Source organism: Maniola hyperantus, chromosome 23 (genome assembly GCF_902806685.2).
Source record: "Maniola hyperantus chromosome 23, iAphHyp1.2, whole genome shotgun sequence".
NCBI lineage: Eukaryota > Metazoa > Arthropoda > Insecta > Lepidoptera > Nymphalidae > Maniola > Maniola hyperantus.
In genome coordinates this window covers 5,930,085-5,949,319 of record NC_048558.1, presented here as the reverse complement: position 1 = coordinate 5,949,319, position 19,235 = coordinate 5,930,085, and the positions used below count along the sequence as shown (strand labels likewise).

Genomic DNA, 19,235 nt, shown 5'->3' with positions numbered 1-19,235 from the left:
TGAAATTTAATCTTCCCTTTAATGATTTTTGAGGTCGTAAATCGGAAAAAACACTTAACATTTCATTTACGATCTAATTTTAATAAAGTATAATAATACTATATTTTGTAAGGTTGTTTTATTATAATATAGAAAAAGAGTACAGCTGGTAATTGTACTATCATAGATAAACTTCTGCCGCAGAACTGATGGCCGCTGGGGCAGACGTGTTCTGGAGTGGAGACCGCGTATCGGCAAGCGCAGTGTGGGACGACCTCCAACTCGCTGGACTGACGACCTTAAGAAGGTAGCGGGAAGTGGGTGGATGAGGAAGGCGGAGGATCATGTGTGGTGGCGCGCTCTAGAGAAGGCCTATGTCCAGCAGTGGACGCAAACAGGCTGATTGATTGGTTGAGATAAACTTTACTTCTCTAATCTGTGCGTACTTATGGTAAACTTACCTATTAAGAATTTGAATGTTCAATTATTATTTGCTTGTTGCCCAACTAGATGAGCCCGTCGCTTGGTAAACGTGGTTTTTTTTAATCCCAAGGGAACTCTTCGATTTTACGGGACCAAAATTGCCTTTTCCGTGTCCAGAATGCAAGCTATATCTCTGTATCAAATAGGAGATGCCGGCGGACTTTGTAGACGTGGATTTAAGTTTTTTTTTCTGAGGAAAAAATTGCCTATGTCCATATGGCCCTAGGATGTACCTAAGCTATCTCTTTACAAAATTTCGTCAAAATCAGTTAAACAGGATGGACCGTAAAAAGCTAGCAGCACTGATGACAGCGAATTTAGATTTGATCAAAGTTTTATAAGTAGATTGGGGCCGATTCCCATGTACACAATCTCTAAACTAAACTAAAATCACACGTCTCAATCTATTGCTATCCCTGTCATAATGTTGCTTGCGGAAAAGGATAGCAGCAGGTTTGGACCTGTTAATTTAGTTTAGTTTAGAGATTGTGTACAAGAGAATCGGCCTCATTATCTTATAAACTAATTTAAATAAACGACTAACAAAAGACCATTTCATTATTTCCGATTCACGTCTGACCTTTTATCTACTACTATAAATTATCTTGATTGGCAGGTGCTACCTTAATAAGTTTTTTATTTATTACACTTCATTACGTCTACCGAGAGGGGCGCCATTTTGAAAATTAATGACGTAATTGCCGCATGCGTGTTAGGACTGTCGTAGGTTAATTGGTGATAAATAACGAAGGATGGTATTTGTTTATCTCTACATACATTGCGACACGGCTATCTTGGCGCGTGGCGAAAATCGGAACCAACGTTGCTGTCAAGTGTCCCCTTTGTTCTTGTTTGAATATTCTAAGCATTCTAATCATCGATGTATGATAGATTCTAATGGTGAGATCTAGATCGCGCACTCTGACTTTACTTAGACTTAAGACAGAGTTAAAACGAGACAGAGCTATATCTCTCACATAAATCTGTCTCGTTTTAACTCAATCTTAAGTCTGAGCAAAGTCAAAATGCGCTCTATAGATCGCAGCCTACGCCTTTGTTCTCTAACAGCGCCCCCCTGTCAATGTCATTGAAGTGCCAAGAGAGCTTTGTCGCACTGTGGCATAAAACAAAGTCGCTTCCCGCCGTCTGTCCCGTACGCTTAGATCTTTTAAACTACGCAACAGATTTCAATGCGGTTTTTATCAATAGATAGAGTGTTTCAAGAGAAAGGTATAGGAGAAACGTATAATTTAGTATTGTTTTGTGTTAATTTGTTGAAACATGACGATAATTGCTCAAGATGTCGAATGCAATCTAGCTGACTGAGAGCTTCAATTGAAAGTGCTGTCTTGAGCTTTTCAAAATAACCACACTGATACCATATTAGTAGGTACATTGCACCCGTGCGAAGCCGCGCCGGGGCACTAGTATTTATTAAATTAGAGCAATTAGCTAGTAAACCCAACTAGCTGATGCCTGCGACTTCGTACGGGAGTGTGTGGACGTGGTTTTAGGTTCTTAAAAATCCCGTGGGAACTCATTGATTTCCCGGGATAAAAGTAGCCTATGCCACTCTCCAGGTCTTTAACTATATATCCATTGCTCCGTTGCGACGTGATTGAAGGACAAACCAACAAACAAACACACTTTCGCATTTATAATAGGGGTACTGATTCGTTTTAAAAAAAAAAGCATTTTAATGAAAAGCAATGTTAAGGTCTAGGTTGGAGCGTTGAGGTCTAGAAGATGCCTATTCACTGTTGCCTTGAAGGTATTCAGGTTATAAGTGGCAGGAAACACGGACACCGGAAGGACATTCCACACCTTAGCGGTTCGTATCAGAAACGTTGAGTAAAAAACGCTTCGTGCGAGTAAATTGGATGCCGACCACATAAGGGTGCCAACTTTCACGGTCTCTCGCTGTTCTGTGGAAGAAAGGAACGAAGTTGTGAAGTTCCTCTTTGATTTTTGGGGATCAAAAGTAGCCTATGTCGTTTTCCCGGGATGCAAGCTATCTCTGTACCAAATTTCATCGAAATCGATTAAACGGATGAGCAGTGAAAGGCTAGCACACAGGCAGACACAGTCACACTTTCGCATTTATAATATCAGTATCTATGGATTATTTACTCCAAAAGTTTTGAGCACTTTTATACAAATAGACTCTTATAATAAAGACAACCTCCATGGCGCAGTGGTGATCGCTGTGGTCTTATTAGTGGGAGGTCGGAGGTACGAGTCCTGACAGGGGAAATTTGGAATTTTGTAATTTCTAAATTTTCTCTGGTCTGGTCGGAGTGAGAGGCTTAGGGCTTGGCTAGTTACCACCCTACCAGCCAAGCGATTTAGCGTTCCGGTACGATGCCGTGTATAGAAGCTAAAGGGGTATGGGTTTAATAAAAATCTGCCATAAGTCTTCCAGGTTAGCCCGCTTCCATCTTAGACTGCATCATCACTTACCACCACATACAACAGCAAAATTTTTCATGGTTTAGAAGCCAAATAAATCAGCGCCACCTCTTAGATACTAATGAACGACCCGTTTGAAATCCAGACGTCACTGAGGTTGCATTGGTGCATAAGCAAAGCACCAATGAGTCGGTGCCATTTTGTTTGTTCAATAACCCTGTCCATACGAACTTACGAAGTAATATATAAGTCAATTTAATCGCACAAATGAATACATTTTGTCTCCGACGATTAAATTGCATTTTAAAATGAACTGTAACCTAGATATGACACGAAATTAATGATACAATATATTATTTTCCCATATATTAACATGTCATTTACAATGATTGAATGTTGATGATTGCAGTTGATCAGAATTAAAATGTCAAGTCTCAAGAAACTCAAAAAAATGCAATCTTACCGAATTTGCTTTCCACACCGGCATCTGTAAACAAAATAATGTATTTTTAATTACTTATTGAAATATTTTTAACTAGCTTATGCTCGCGACTTCATCCGCGTGGACTACACAACCCCCTATTTCACCCCCTTAGAAGTTGAATTTTCAAAAATCCTTTCTTAGCGGATGCCTTCGTCATAATAACTATCTGCATACTAAATTTCAGCTCGATCCGTCCAGTAGTTTGAGCTGTTCGTTGATAGATAAGTCAGCCAGTCAGTCAGTCAGTCAGTCAGTCACCTTTTCCTTTTATATATTTAGATTCTTAATGACGTAGGTAAGTGGGAAGCCATCTCGACCTGTCGCGTACTGTAGGTACATATCAGCTGTCTCGTTTTAACTCGATTTTAACTTAACGATTTGTGGCTGTACGTTGACATCTCAGTCAGTCGATTTCTCATTATATTTACAGATTTTATCTCTACGAGTGTATAATAAAAATTAACGTATGTTAATATTCATTTTTATAATCAACTTAACCTTGTCAACCGCAGGTCAAACTAAAATGAAGACAAAATAATCATTCGGTAACCTAATGAGGGCCCAATTAAAAGCGAATCACTAACACTGACATTTTTACAGAACATAACTTTTTTTAATTTTCCTAATAAGCTAAGAATCACGCAAATAGAACTTTGTTACTACCGTAGCAAAGTTTACAATGCAACAACTTTCGTTATGTCAACTGTACTTTATGCATAGGGTTGTCACATGCTATTCCTTCATCAAATACTGTGATTTTTTTATCAGATTGAAATATTTCAGTGCCACAGCTATTTTGTAATGATATTAATCTCGTAATGGTAGGGTTCTTTAGATAATGATAATAATCTGTTTTGTATAAATTCCGATCTAATTCTAGCATCTTTTACAGGATATTTTTAAGTATTAAGTAGATACATAATCCTGATCTAGTTCAAATATACAAAATTAATTTAAAATTTCGAACCATACAATATGACAAATGCGAAAGTGATCTGTTTTTCTGTCTGTTTATCTGGGCGGATGTAATACCTACCTTAGTCTGGGCGGATGTAATACCTACCTACATAACCTACCTACCCTAGATACATTTTCACGGCCCACCCACTAAACCAATTTTGAAGAAATTTGGTGCAGAGATAACTTGCATCTCTGGAGATGAACACATGCCTCTTTTGCCACAAGAGTTCCCATGGAATTTTCAAAAGACCTAAATCCACGCACATAAAGTTACGAGCGTCATCTAATTTCATATTAGGTATTATAATTCAAACTGTATTAACCTATACAAATAAGAAACAAAAAAAACTTAACTATAAAGCTACGTCATTGCAAATAACACTATTTACCTATTTAATTTTTGTATGACAAGGTGTTTGGGTAACTTGTTAATTTTTATGCCATTTTAATCAATAATAATTTACTAGTATTATCTAGATCCTACGACATATTAGTAATCTAAATATATAAAAGGAAAAAGTGACTGACTGACTGACTGACTGACTGACTGACTGACTGACTGATCTATCAACGCACAGCTCAAACTACTGGACGGATCGGGCTGAAATTTGGCATGCAGATAGCTATTATAACGTAGGCATCCGCTAAGAGAGGATTTTTGAAAATTCAAACCCTAAGGGGTTGAAATAGGGGTTTGAAATTTATGTAGTCCACGCGGACGAAGTCGCGAGCATAAGCTAGTAAAATAATAATTTTTGTAATGTGATATACCGCTCTGACTTTTATAAACGCTTTTATAAGTCCAAATCGAAGAGTAGGTGAATAAAAAATAAAAATAAAAATCCAGGTTAGTCCAAGGAAGGTGGCAGCCCTGCGGAACTGACCGCGGTCACGACAAAAAAGCTCTCACGCGCTTGCCTTCTCATCGAGTCGAGCTTCTCGATTATTCATGCGCTACGGTGTCGCGATGATGGCGTATTTCATAGAGTTGCTACTACTCCCAGAAATGAGGACATTCATAGAAGAATAAAGAAAAACAAGGACATAGAAGCGCTGTGATATCCTAGTGGTTAAGACGCCCGCCTCCTATTCGGGAGGTCGCGTTCGCGCACTAACTTTTCGGGCTTGTGTGCGTTTTTAAGCAATTAAATATCTTTTTTGAACGGTAAGAAAAATATCGTGAGGAAACATGCATGCCTGAGAGCTCTTATATGATGTGCTCAATGGTGTGTAAAGTCTTCTAATGCGGAATTGACAATCATGGTTGAGTGTGGCCTAAACCCTTCTCGTTACGAGAGAAGACCTATGCTCGGTGGTGGGCCAGCGATGGGTTGATGATGAATTCAAAACTGCAAGTACAATAATAATTGCAAGCAATAATTTTCATCTGCGCCCCTAGCACGAATCTATAGTGATATCACGTTATAATCATCGCGATTGTAATGATTGGTCGAATTTACCTATTTCGTTTTAGGCAATAGTCAGAGAATGTCAGGTATCATACCTATCTAAAATTTTAACCGCTACACTGCAGCTGTGGTGATGCTGATTCTATATATAATCAATGACATTGGTATGATTCTATATTTTTTTTTTTAAAGAATATTAGCCATGTTAAATGACTAATATTCCCCTTTCCTCTCCAACTAAGCGTCAGGCTTGTGCTAGGAGTAGGTACGACAATAGTGCAACGGGCGGGGTTTGAACCGTCGACCTTTCGGTTTTCAGTCCACTCCTTTACCGGTTGAGCTATTGAGGCCTTAATTAATGACATTCTGTTGATGTAATATTATGTAGTTTTATGTTCCTTAATGTTCAATCTAAAGTATTTCAGAAATCCATACATTCATTCATTTTAACATCAACCTAAAAATATTATATCAGCTTTATAATTCCTTATTACGCACTTAAATTACAACGAACGTCATATGCTTGCAAAAACTTAACAACTTTTTGCCCTAACTGTTAATAGTTACAACAACTCCATATAAATCCACCCCACATAATCAAGTGACGTCTGATAGAGTCAGTGGAGATAATGACATCTGCGGTAAAAACTTGGACGGTTCGTTATTTATCATCCCGGGCTCTTTAATTATCGTGTGTGTGTGCCTTAACGACAGTGTAGTACCGGCTTTACTAGATATTAAGGACACGAGCTTTATAATAAGTGGCTGTACAGACTTAAACACTGCAGTAAACTATAATTCATGATTCACAAATCTTGAATAACTTAACCTGTGTCTTAGTCTAGGAGATTTGATGGTACTATTTAAGGGTTCCGTACCTCAAAAAAAAACGGAACCCTTATAGGATCATTTCGTTATCTGTCTGCTTGACTGTCGGTCTGTCAAGAAAACTACATGGCACTTTCCGTTGACCTAGAATCATGAAATTTGGCAGGTAGGTAGGTCTTATAGCAGACATTAGGGGAAAAATCTGAAAACCGTAAATTTGTGGTTACATCACACAAAAAAAACCGGCCAAGTGCGAGTCAGGCTCGCGCAATGAGGGTTCCGTACTACAGTCGTACTTTTCGACATTTTGCAGGATAATTCAGAAACTATGATACATAAAAATAAATAAATCTAATAAATAAATCTGTTTTAGAATGCACAGGTGATGACCTTTCATATGATACCCCACTTGATATAGTTATCTTACTTCGAAATATGAAAATACTAACTATTAGTTCATTACCACAATTAAATTTTTTTTGTGTGATATAACCACCAATTCAGGGTTTTCAGATTTTTCCCCTAATACCAGCTATAAGACCCACCTACCTACCAAATTTTATGATTCTAGGTCAATGGGAAGTACCCTGTAGGTTTCTTGACACACAGACGGACAGACAGACAGACAGACAACAAAGTGATCCTATAAGGGTTCCGTTTTTCCTTTTGAGGTACGGAACCCTAAAAACAAGCCTGGCAGTGCTGGCAGCGCTTCATATGTGCCTATGCCAAGCGGGTCCTAGGTACATGTTGATTCGCTAACTCAAGGATCGTCACTGAACGAAAGCTACCAAGTTCATTTGATATTTATTTTTAATCCATTGAAGGTTTGCTACGAAATATTATTTATATTGCGCTAAGTAAAGCAGCAATGTAGAACCAACCAATGTCAAATGAGTTTGATGCCTTTCATAATATTATAGTGATGATCGATCATTGATTTAGCGAATCACCCCGGAATACACGTTCGCCGAGAGCATTTGCCGAGTGATTTGGGTCAATGGCGCTGACTGTTGCTTTTCGCTAAACTAAATTTAGATTATCTGAATCCTTTTCTTTTTAATATTGCTAAAAAAGGACGGAACATGAATTTTACATTTAAAGACTCAAAATTTTAGTGCACGCTACAAATTTAAACGATACGCTCGCGACTGGCATCTAAAGTCACGAGGTTTGACGGCTCTAAATAAAACTTTAAACTGTCAAACTATGTCTGTCCTTTTCATATTATATTAGTAAGAAGAGAATGCTCTAAAATTTAGTTGTGTTCAGAATCAGTACCAATGTGTTTGTTCTAGACTCTTTAATTAAACCTCATAATCGGTCTAACTTTTTAAGTTACGTAAATAATTAAGATGACATGGTTATTATAAGAGTTGTTTTTACCCCATTCGGTCGTTAAGGATTAACTGTTAAAGTGCATTTTAACACAACACATAATAATTATTTATTAATTAACTTGTTCGCTAAATTGTTATTTAATTACTTTAATTGCTTCTACAAACGGAGAAGTAATGGTAAACTAATTAACGCGGATGGATTGCGAAGTGCTTGTTAGTAAAAAGTGCCCTTTATATGTACAGCTGCCATTTTTGTTTCGTGTTCAATTTAACCGCATTTGGTGTTAAAATCTTATCGGCAAGGTGCAGACGGTCAATAAATATCGCAATCATCGCAAATCTGTCAAGATGATTGACTCCTGAGGGAGAGGGGGAAGGGGGAGGGGGCGGCAGGAGGGGGAGGGGGCGGCAGGAGGGGGAGGGGAGGGGGGGGGATTATAAGTTATTCTAATTTTTAGTTGTAGTAGCCTAGAGTTGGGTAGTTGGTGGCGTTATGGTGGAACCGCACATGCCACTAAGCCCACCGGCCAAACCCGGTGGCATGTGTGGATACCATTATACTCACGTGCCTCGGAGGTAGTTAGGCGACTAATCTCTGTCTACTCATAGCGGATTACCGTCTCTTCATTATATTTTACAACTAGCGATCCGCCCCGGCTTCGCACGGGTAGCTTATTAGAATCTCTAATTTTTTTGAAATAAAATATGGCCTACGTCACTAGAGGGATAATGTAGCTTTCTACTGGTGAACGAATTTTCAAAATCGGTTCAGTAGTTCCAGAGATAACCCCCTACAAACAAACTTACAAACTTTACCTCTTCATGATATTAGTATAGATTAGCTCTTTAACGCTTGATCAAATAAAAATTAATTTTGTCTAAATAAGATACACGTATTAAAACTTAAAACTACGCAATCATCATCATCATCATCATGATCAACCCATCGCCGGCTCACTACAGAGCACGGGTCTCCTCACACAGTGAGAAGGGTTTTGGCCATTATAGTCTACCACGCTGGCCAAGTGCGGATTAGCAGACTTCACACACCTTTGAGAACATTATGGAGAACTCTCAGGAATGCAAGTTTCCTCACGATGTTTTCCTTCACCGTTAAAGCAAGTGATATTTTAATAACTTAAAAACGCACATGACTCCGAAAAGTTAGTTAGAAAACTACGCAAATACGAAGCGCAAACCATTTGCACATCAATAACATCGCCAAATTAAAAGTTAATCAACTATATCAATTAACCTCGATACGAAATCGATTTTCGAGTCGTATCATAGGTATGTATAGTATCGAGATATACCGAGACACGCAGTGGGGGCAATAAATCTGGGAGGGTTAATTACCTGCCAGCACAATGCTTTATTAGTGTTTAAGATGGTGTATGGAATGGGGGATGGTGTAATGGGCGATACAAAAGATCAATTTTAGTGTCATGCAAGGTATAGTTCGCGATAGGTCGAGATGGCAATCGGGGTATGAAGCGGGGGGACGCGCCGCCCACCCGCACGTCATACCATATCCCGCACCGGGTTAGCGCGGGGGCTGTGCGGGTGTGCGGGGTATCCTCACCCCGATTTCCATCTCGACCTATCGCGTACTATAGATATTAAATTTTTTTTTCTTTCTTTCTTTAGATTTTTTCGCGATGTTTTCCATCCCTGTTAAAGCGAGTGACTTCGAAAAGTGCCTGGGCTCGAACCCCGACCTCTCCATTCAAAAGGCTTAAATTTAACTTTTGACGACTTCCCTGGCGCAGTGGTAAACACTGTGGTCTTATAAGTGGGAGGAGGGGGAATGAAAAAAGGTACGTCTCTTGTGACTTGGTCCACAGTAAAGAAACGCGCTAAGACAAGTCGCGATTAACATCTTAAACCTGATCCTGGCAGATTACGCCTATCTGGTAACACAGGCCTAGGCGATAGGGGCTGAAAAAACAATAGGCCACAAAGCGGATAAATATATGTCTCTTTGAATAAACAAAGAATGTCTCTTGAGACTTGGACCATAATAAAGAAACGCGCTAGGGCAAATCGAGATTAACATCTTAAACCTGATCCGGGCAGATTACCTCCTATATAGCAAAACGGTCTTCAAAGCAAGCAATTTTTAAGAAGATCTTTGCTATTGGTTCATGAAAAAAGGTAGGCCTCTTGTGACTTGGTCCACAATAAAGAAACGCGCTAAGACAAGTCGCGATTAACATCTTAAACCTGATCCTGGCAGATTACCTCCTATATAGCAAAACGGTCTTCAAAGCAAGCAATTTTTAAGAAGATCTTTGCTATTGGTTCATGAAAAAAGGTACGCCTCTTGTGACTTGGTCCACAATAAAGAAACGCGCTAAGACAAGTCGCGATTAACATCTTAAACCTGATCCTGGCAGATTACCGCCTATCTGGTAACACGGGCCTAGGCGACAGGGGCTGAGTAAAACAAAGTGGACACATAGCTGTTGGGTATTGGCGCATGTTTCTAAACACGATCCTCTGAGGACTGGTGGAACAAGACAGCTCTTATGCAGAAGACCTGTACGTATTATTTTATACTGAGAATACATAATTACATATATTAAGGATAACTTTTTTGCTATAATGTTCTGTTTATTAATCCTTAATCAACCAATCAATCATCCTGTTTGCGTCCACTGCTGGACATAAGCCTTCCTAAGAGCGCGCTACTATGCACGGTCCTCCGCCTTCGTCATCCAACCACTTCCCTTATTAATCCACTTACTAATATGCCTCTCTGATTTAAAATTGGCTGGTTGGCTGTCAAACCTTCATAATTAAAAAGCCAAACTTCATGAACATCATCGTTAACCGATAGATGTCCATTGCTGGACATAGGTCACTTATAGCGAGTTCCACACGCCAATATCTCATAGTAACGATTGTGAATACGGGTGCTTTTCTTAGAAAAATTATGAGTTTGACAACGATATGATCATTTTGCTAGGTTCAGACAAAAGAAGATGTTTACTCCTGTGAACAGCCTCCAAAGGGTTACATTGTTGTGTCTTCTTAACTTAAACTTCTTATATTAAGGTCACCTTAACAAATGTTTGTCACTCGTTAATTAAAGCGCGCATCTGCACGCCGCGCCCCCTGCCGTTTTGGATGCTGATCTTATCTGGCCCGATTCATTAATGTCCACAACATCTCGCCTCCTGGCCGTGGATGCAAGGGCATGGAGTTACTCAATTTTCCGAAATTGTGTGTCATCCTTTCAAAAATAGGTTCAATCTATAGTTGAAGTACCCATGAAGTCATGAAACTCATAAGGAATTTAGACAGCAACATTTATTTTCTTTTTACTTGCTAAAATCATAATAAAATCTGTTAATTTTATAGTTAGATCTTATTACCTGAATATACCAATACAATATTGAAAAAACATTAAACGTTTAATTACATTTACTACTTACAATTTTCTTTTTAAAATTTGCTTAAAATGGGCTAATAAGAAACAATTATAAACTAACAGCCCTTCCCAAGTAACCCAGCGTAAAAAAGAAATGCAGAATAAAAACAGTGGCACCGATTTACAAAGAGGTATCTAGTCAATTAGCAGGACTTGACGTGTTGATGCACACCCCACATAAGGGCTTAGTTAATGATCACCCGTGTAGAGACTAAATTACTGATACCCTATCTGGATTACATGAAGATGCGTTAGATATGGAGATAAAATATAAATAATATAATATATGTACTTTATTTTGATAGTAAAAGGTACTTATTCGTATTAATCTTTAATCTAAATATTATATAAAAGGAAAAGGTGACTGACTGACTGACGGATCTATCAACGCACAGGTCAAAATACTGGACGGATCGGGCTGAAATTTTGCATGCAGATAGCTATTATGACGTAGGCATCCGCTAATAAAGGGTTTTTGAAAATTCAACCCCTAAGGGGGTGAAATAGGGGTTTGAAATTTGAACGAAGTCGCGAGCATAAGCTAATTTGATAAATAAACTTTGAACGAGATGCGTGAATAGAGTGGGAAAGAAGACGTAAGTAAATTGTGGAATGATGAAAATGGGAAGATAGATATAATTGAATTCAACCTGATTGCAAAGTAAATGTGATAATGAACCTAAAAATATTGCTCTTGATAACAAAATCAAAATATATTTTTCTCGATAAACAAATCACAGAATAAATGCAACGAAGACAGAAAGAAGCGTTAAATCATTAAAGAAGTAGTTAAGAAAAAAGCATGGAAGATTTGATCAGACATCAATAAAACATAAGTGGTGTATCAAATTATCAAGTAAACTAGGAGAGAACTAGAAGCGTGGTAACATTGACACTAAAACGAGGCACCAATAAAAAATACATGCTGTAGGTGGTGTACCCATAAATTACATCAATCATAGAAGATTCATTTTATCCAAACTAATGTTATGAACACGAAGTTGTGTCAGTCTGTTTGTTACCTTTTCACGGTTTAAATATTGATCTCTTTGATTTTCCAGGATAAAAAGTACTTAGGCTATGTCGTTCCCCGGGAAGAAAGTACCAAATTTCGTTAAAATTGGTTGAATGGATGGGCCGTGAAAAGCTAGCAGACAGACAGACACACGTTTGCATTTATAATATTAGTATGGATATAATATTAGTACATAATAGTATGGATGAAAATTCTAGGTGAACAAAGTCGCGAGAAACTATTTGTTGACACTAAAACGAAGTACCAATAAAAATACATGCTGTAGGTGGCGTACTCATAAATAAAAGCGATCATAGAAACTTCAATTACCTAGCAATAAATCAGGCTAGGAGGCCAATAAAAAGCCGACTAATAGCCAACAGTCTCGCCTGATCTCCGTATATCCAGTGGGAGAAATTAACTTATAAATCGTATTGTTTCGACAGCTTAATACCTATGGTAGACATAAAAGGATGCATATGTTGACCTGTAAGATTCGTCATGGCTATAATTTAGAACAACTAGATAAATAAGCAACACAACTTTTTTGTTTCAAGTTAGGTATTTAGTTAATGAAAATGTTTAAATGTAAGAGTTTCAGAATAATTATTTATTGCTTACGATAGCTAAAAGCTTGGAGTTTAGCTATCGTAAGCAATGAATAATAGCTTTTTAGCTAAAAGAGAGAAATGAGGAGATCCGTAGGAGACCTAGAGTAACCGACATAGCTCAACGGGTGGCAATAGGCAGGGCACATAGTTCGTAAAACCGATAGACGTTGGGGTCCCAAGGTGCTGGAATGGCGACCTCGCACCGGAATACGCAGTGTTGAAAGACCCCCCACTAGGTGGACGGATGACATCAGACGAGTCGCTGGATTCAGGGGGCGCAAGACCGTGGCGTGTGGAAGTCCCTACAAGAGACCTATGTCCAGCAGTGGACGTCTATCGGTTGATGATGATGATAGCTAAAAAAGCATCCCACTTAAAAATATAGAAGTGCTAAACCCCACACTGCCCAATTTCATAATAGAGAACGAAAATTGGAAACTATACCTAGAATGAGGAATGACAAAAATAACGAAAACAGACGAAATATCATTAGAAAAGGCAATAATGCCTTTTAGTTCCCATCGTATATATTCTGTGATATACCTAATAGCTAAAACTCCAGTACTGTGGTGTATTATAAAGGTATATTGGTACTAAAACCTAAGCTCAGTTATTACCTTACATCAATATTATATTGGAAATGGAATACAATCACACATACCAATCTTAAAATCCCCTTTAGCAACCTGTACAGGCCTTAACACAAGATAATGGCATATACGCGCGATATCACTTATCCGATCTTATAATCGACCACACGTGACGACTATCGAACGAGAATCGATTGGCGTCGACTCGATTGTTTTTATATCGATACAATCCGGTGGATTAACTTATAAATCGTCGGTTTACAAAGTAAACACGGCGCGAAGAATGGCGAGATAATATATATCTAATCGATAATAAGGTGATATCGATTCGTTCATCGAATGGACCACACTGTTGCTTGAAAGTTACATTCTCACTGAGATGTCGAACGAGAAGTTTATCAGTTTATAATACCAACTGTCATGTATGTAGTATATTTTATTAATATATTATTTTCTAGGTATAGTATTTTCTACGGACCTCCTCATTCCTGAATGGATCACGTAGAAAAACTCCAAGCATTGTAGTTATAATTTGCAATTTTTAATTTATCTTCATGCACAATCTACGTTTACACTAATATTATAAAAAGGAAAGATTTTTTAATTGAATTTTTTGTAAAAAAAATTTGATGTTTGTCACGTCGTTTTTTGTGTGAAGTCTGCCAACCCGCACTTGGCCAACGTGGTAGGTAAACTATGGCTTAAACCCTTCTCACTCTGAGAGGAGACCCACGCTCTGTAGTGAGCCGGCGACGCGACGGGTTGATCATAATGACTCTTTCGTTATCATCAAAGTGAGAAATGTACATTTGATTCAAATATCAAATATGTGAATCAAAACTAAGGCACCACGCTACTAGAATGTAAAAAACAGATTGTTTTCCCGCAAATACTTTACATATTACTCAGAAGGTGCATGTAAGTGCATGCCAGGGATACATTTGTAGGGAAACTTTCATTTATATTCAGATCAGAGTTTCCAAGTTAAAATATTTAAAATGTAGAGAACTAGGTATCGATTGTTCCCATGCAAACTTCTGGCCTAATTGGAATATAATACCTAGGTATTTTTACAATTACTTTTGAATAATAATTACTAAAAGTCGGTAGCGAATTCACCACTGATTTTAAAAACTGATGGCTGTAATCAAGCGCAAGTCTATCGTGCAATAAAAATAAATAAAAAATCTAATACATGCATGTGTACTTTTGATGATTTAGATTTATTCATTTATTGCAGGACCTATAAATATTTTTATTACCAACCACCAACCACGTACCAACTACCGGCTCTGGATGCTGTTGATCGTCGAGCTAGGAGACTCATAGGCGATGACTCCCCTTTACTGGCGAAACTACAAAGTCTCGATCACCGCCGCAAGGTCGCCGGCTTATCAGTGCTTTACTTATAGGATATACTAGCTTATGCTCGCGACTTCGTCCGCGTGGACTACATAAATTTCAAACCCCTATTTCACCCCCTTAGGAGTTGAATTTTCAAAAAATCCTTTCTTAGCGGATGCCTACGTCATAATAGCTATCTGCATGCCAAATTTCAGCCCAATCCGTCCAGTAGTTTGAGCTGTGCGTTGATAGATCAGTCAGTCAGTCAGTCAGTCAGTCAGTCAGTCAGTCAGTCAGTCAGTCACCTTTTCTTTTTATATATTTAGATTTCGGAGAGTGTGCTCAGGAACTTTTCGATCTTGTCCCCCCTTCACCATTTTACCACCGAACCGCAAGACGTCGCTTCGGGCGAGTTTCCATCCTTATGTCGGTCGACATTCCATCTACACGCACGAAACGTTTTGCGTCATCATTCCTCATACGTATGGCTAAGGTTTGGAATACTCTTCCGCGATATGTGTTTCCTACCAATTACAACCCGGGTATCTTTAAAACAAGAGTGAATAGGCATCTTCTAGGTAAACGCGTCCCATCTCAGGCCACATCATCACTTTCCATCAGGTGTGATTGTGGTCAAGCGAGTACCTATAATGAAATTAAAAAAAAACCTTAACCGAAAGCCTAAATACCAATTTCATCGATATAACTTTAAAAATGACGGAATTTCATACAATGTCTTCATGTCTTCATGTCTCTAGAACAGGTTGATATATACCTTAGTCAATCAGTGAGTCAGTCAGCTTTTCCTTATATTTAGACAGTAATATTACCGTCTGTGCCAGTCACTTCACTCAAGCTATAAAGTTATAAAACGCTCACGTACAGTAATCATTTATAGCACGCGTCCGCCGCGACTGTTCGTTTGCAACTGCACCACTGTAATTATGGTATTTACTATTTACACTATTTATTACACGTTTGTAAAAATATAAACTACGAGTTCCATACACAAATAAAATTATATACTTACATCAAGTTAACATACTTGCATGATACATAAACTATCCATACTAATATTATAAATGTTTATGGGCGGCGGTAAACACTTAACATCAGGTGACCCGCCTGCTCGTTTGCTCGCTATATCTATTTAAAAATATATATATATAAATGCGAAAGTGTGTCTGTCCCTATGTATGTATGTCTGTCTTTCTGCTAGCTTTTCACGGCCCAACAGTTAAACCGATTTTGATGAAATTTGTTACAGAGTTAGCTTACATTCCGGGGAAGGACATAGGCTAATTTTTATCCGGTAAATAAAATAGTAATAAAAAAACTAAATCGCGGGCACCATCTAGTTCACATTAATATTATAAAGGTAAAAAGTTTGTATGTGTGTGTGTATGTTCGTTACTCTTACACATTAAAATATAATAAAGATCATCTATACGACAGGGTCTTCTCCGGTTGGCCGAAGGCCAAGCGGTGGTACGGGCCTCGAGGCGTAGCCTCCTTACCCGGGTAGGGCGTATCACGTATATAGACGTATCATCTATACGTCTTCACAAGTAAATTGTTTAAAAAAAAAAAAAAATCTTATCTTTTTATTACTTAGTTAAACTAAGTATAAAAGAATAAGTTTCGCATATCTCTTATTCCCCCCATGTCGAGTTATTGGAAGGAATGATTGCCATGATGCCACGGCGTACCTAATTACAAGGTATAAAGTAAAACCACATGAGTAAAGATAAAGCAGTCGCGCCTCTACTGAAAGAAACTCTTTATATACTACGATATTGATACAGAGATGGTGCGATTTATCGTATGGTTTAGTCCAAGACAGCTTCGCTGGTCTTTAATCGCTACGATCCGGCTGGCAGACATAGTTTACTCTATTATCTAAAATTAATTCTGACTTTTGAAATTTGAACCAGTAGATCGATTTCGTAAAACCTGCATCAATCATTATTACAATCTCAATTGTTCTGATTGGCTGAATTTGTGCGATTCTTGTTGCAATAATGCATTGTGGCCAATAGTGATCGAGCGTCAACCTATCCAGAGGTGATTGCGATCGTGATATTGTAGCTGTCATTCTACCGCAATCGAGGCCCTGCTGCTTTCTGTGAAAAAGAACCCCGGTTGGGTTCGAAACTAGTCGGGCTAACGTCGACGAAACACGTGAGTATAGCCGATGTATGATAATGTATAAATGTATAATATCTTTCATTTTTTTAAAATAAAAAGTGTGTATCTACCTAGTTTTATGAAAATGTAGATTAATTATTCATTGTACAATTTAGACACGCAGCATCGAATAAGCTCAAAGTAGTTTACCTAGGTACTAAACTCTAATTAATCTAATCTTTAAAGGTACCTACTATTAGAACCTAGCATCAAGAGATAAAAATTAGTGTCATTCGATGATAACGATTTATCGTTAAAAGTAAAATCGGTTTTCTCAAAAACAACTTGAGAGGTAATTCTTCAACGAATTTTCAAGAAAACCTGTCATTATTCGGGACCGTTGGGAGACCCCCGTGATTGTAAATCGGCAAATTAGTGACGTGACACTTATTTATCGATTGGTATCGACACTCGAGGAAATTTGCAAGGAAATTAATCTTTATTGTACCAGTAAGAGAGTAGTGTTGTGAAACTTTAAGGTATCGATGTACGTTAAAATAAATTCGACAGACAGGTGCAACTACCGAACAATTTGGAGGAAGTTTACTTTAAATTACACTTTTTTTTCGTAAAAATGCAAAAAATCGATAAACGGTATTCGAAATTGCGAAGGCATCTATACGAGCCGCCTGAAAAATCACGAAACTGTGGGCATAATTGCATAATCACCCAAGCACGATCACTTTAACGATTTTGATTGTACGCTGTCAAAAATTTAATTTACATGTCAAAATGTGGAACTAAATTAATAAGCTTGACTTTAATAAATTACCATGTAATGTGTGTTTGTTAAGTTTTTGCACCATATTTAATAACTTTATTTTTGACTTTAATTTTTTTGAAAGAGAATTTAGTCATTAAAAACAGAACGTTGGGATAAAATATTAATTAAATGTTTATTTAAATAAAAAACACTTGATAAATTATTATAATAATAACTTACATTTTAACCTGGCTTAAAATTTTAACCAAGCTAAGGCGTTCTAGGAGGTTTTCTATTATATAAATACCTATGAGTAGCCCAACTTTGACGAAAATTGAAGCAGTAGACACTGAAGTCTGCGAGTTGCTATAATTTTGTTTCAATTCATCAAACAAACGTATTGCGTGATGTTGTAATAAACAAATACAAGCCGATAAGCATAATTAAAATTTTCATAATAGTAACGTTTAGAATAGTAAAGAATAGAATCAAATATGAGGATAACCTTCAATAATAGAAAGACACGAGAAGAAAAAAGAAGAATATGAAAAATGAGAGGAATTTAAGTAAAATATAAAAGGTAAAACTTAAGCAAAGTCTGCATTTAACTCAAGTGCACAGCCCACCGCGTTATAAAGGTGGCCAGTTTCGCGGGCGGCCCGAAGCTTCTTTTCCGAGATTCCGAGTGGTATAATGAAGCCATTACCCCAAGAACAAGCCGAGAGGGCAAGCACATCGGTATGGAAGGAAACAAGATCGTCAAGAGCGAGTAGGGCTCGCACCCTGATAGAGTTCCGTAGTCCCGTATCAACAGTTTTACTCATTTTACTTTGCACGAACTTGAAATTGACGATTTTCGGACCTACCTCCGTGTCGTTCAAGATTTTCGATCACCTATTTTGATAATCGGTCGGGTTTCTAGTATCATCATTATTATCATCACGTGCCCTCTTTGAAACGAGGTATTAGCAGTCATCATGCGAAAAGCTGATCTATCTAAAGTTGCCTTTTTTGATTTCGGGTAGGTAAGTAAGTGTGCAAATTATATGATTGAAAGGTCGTATCTTTTTATTGCATCAAACTAGAAACCCGATTTATTTTTCAGCACTAAAATGCTGACCTTTAGACCTTTATAGACCTTTGATATACCTCCAAAATAGGATCTTGACACACGGATAGAGAAGGTCATAATATCATTTTATTGCATCAAACTAGAAACCTGATTTATTTTTTAATACTAAAATGCTATAGATCTTTGATATACCTCCAAAATAGGCTCTTGACACACGGAAGAGACGCGGACGGATAGAAAGTGATCCTGGAAGGGTTTCGTTTGTTCCATTTTGAGGTACGGAACCCAAAAAATACCCAAATCGCCCGAAGCGACCTCGTGCGCCGACATGCTGTCTTGCTAACGTAAAATAAAAAAGGTATTCCGAGTTCGTTAGGACTTGTTTCGG

At 37.9% G+C, this 19,235-nt stretch overlaps 1 protein-coding gene across 1 annotated transcript in view; it reads right to left on the bottom strand.

The window, feature by feature from the left end:
• The window catches only part of ci (cubitus interruptus), a 152,411-nt gene that overhangs the window by 97,384 nt on the left and 35,792 nt on the right, over positions 1-19,235 (bottom strand). The window contains exon 2 of the mRNA XM_069506480.1: positions 3,335-3,358. The gene's annotated coding sequence lies outside the window, so the exon portion shown is untranslated. The remainder of the gene's footprint in view (positions 1-3,334; positions 3,359-19,235) is intronic.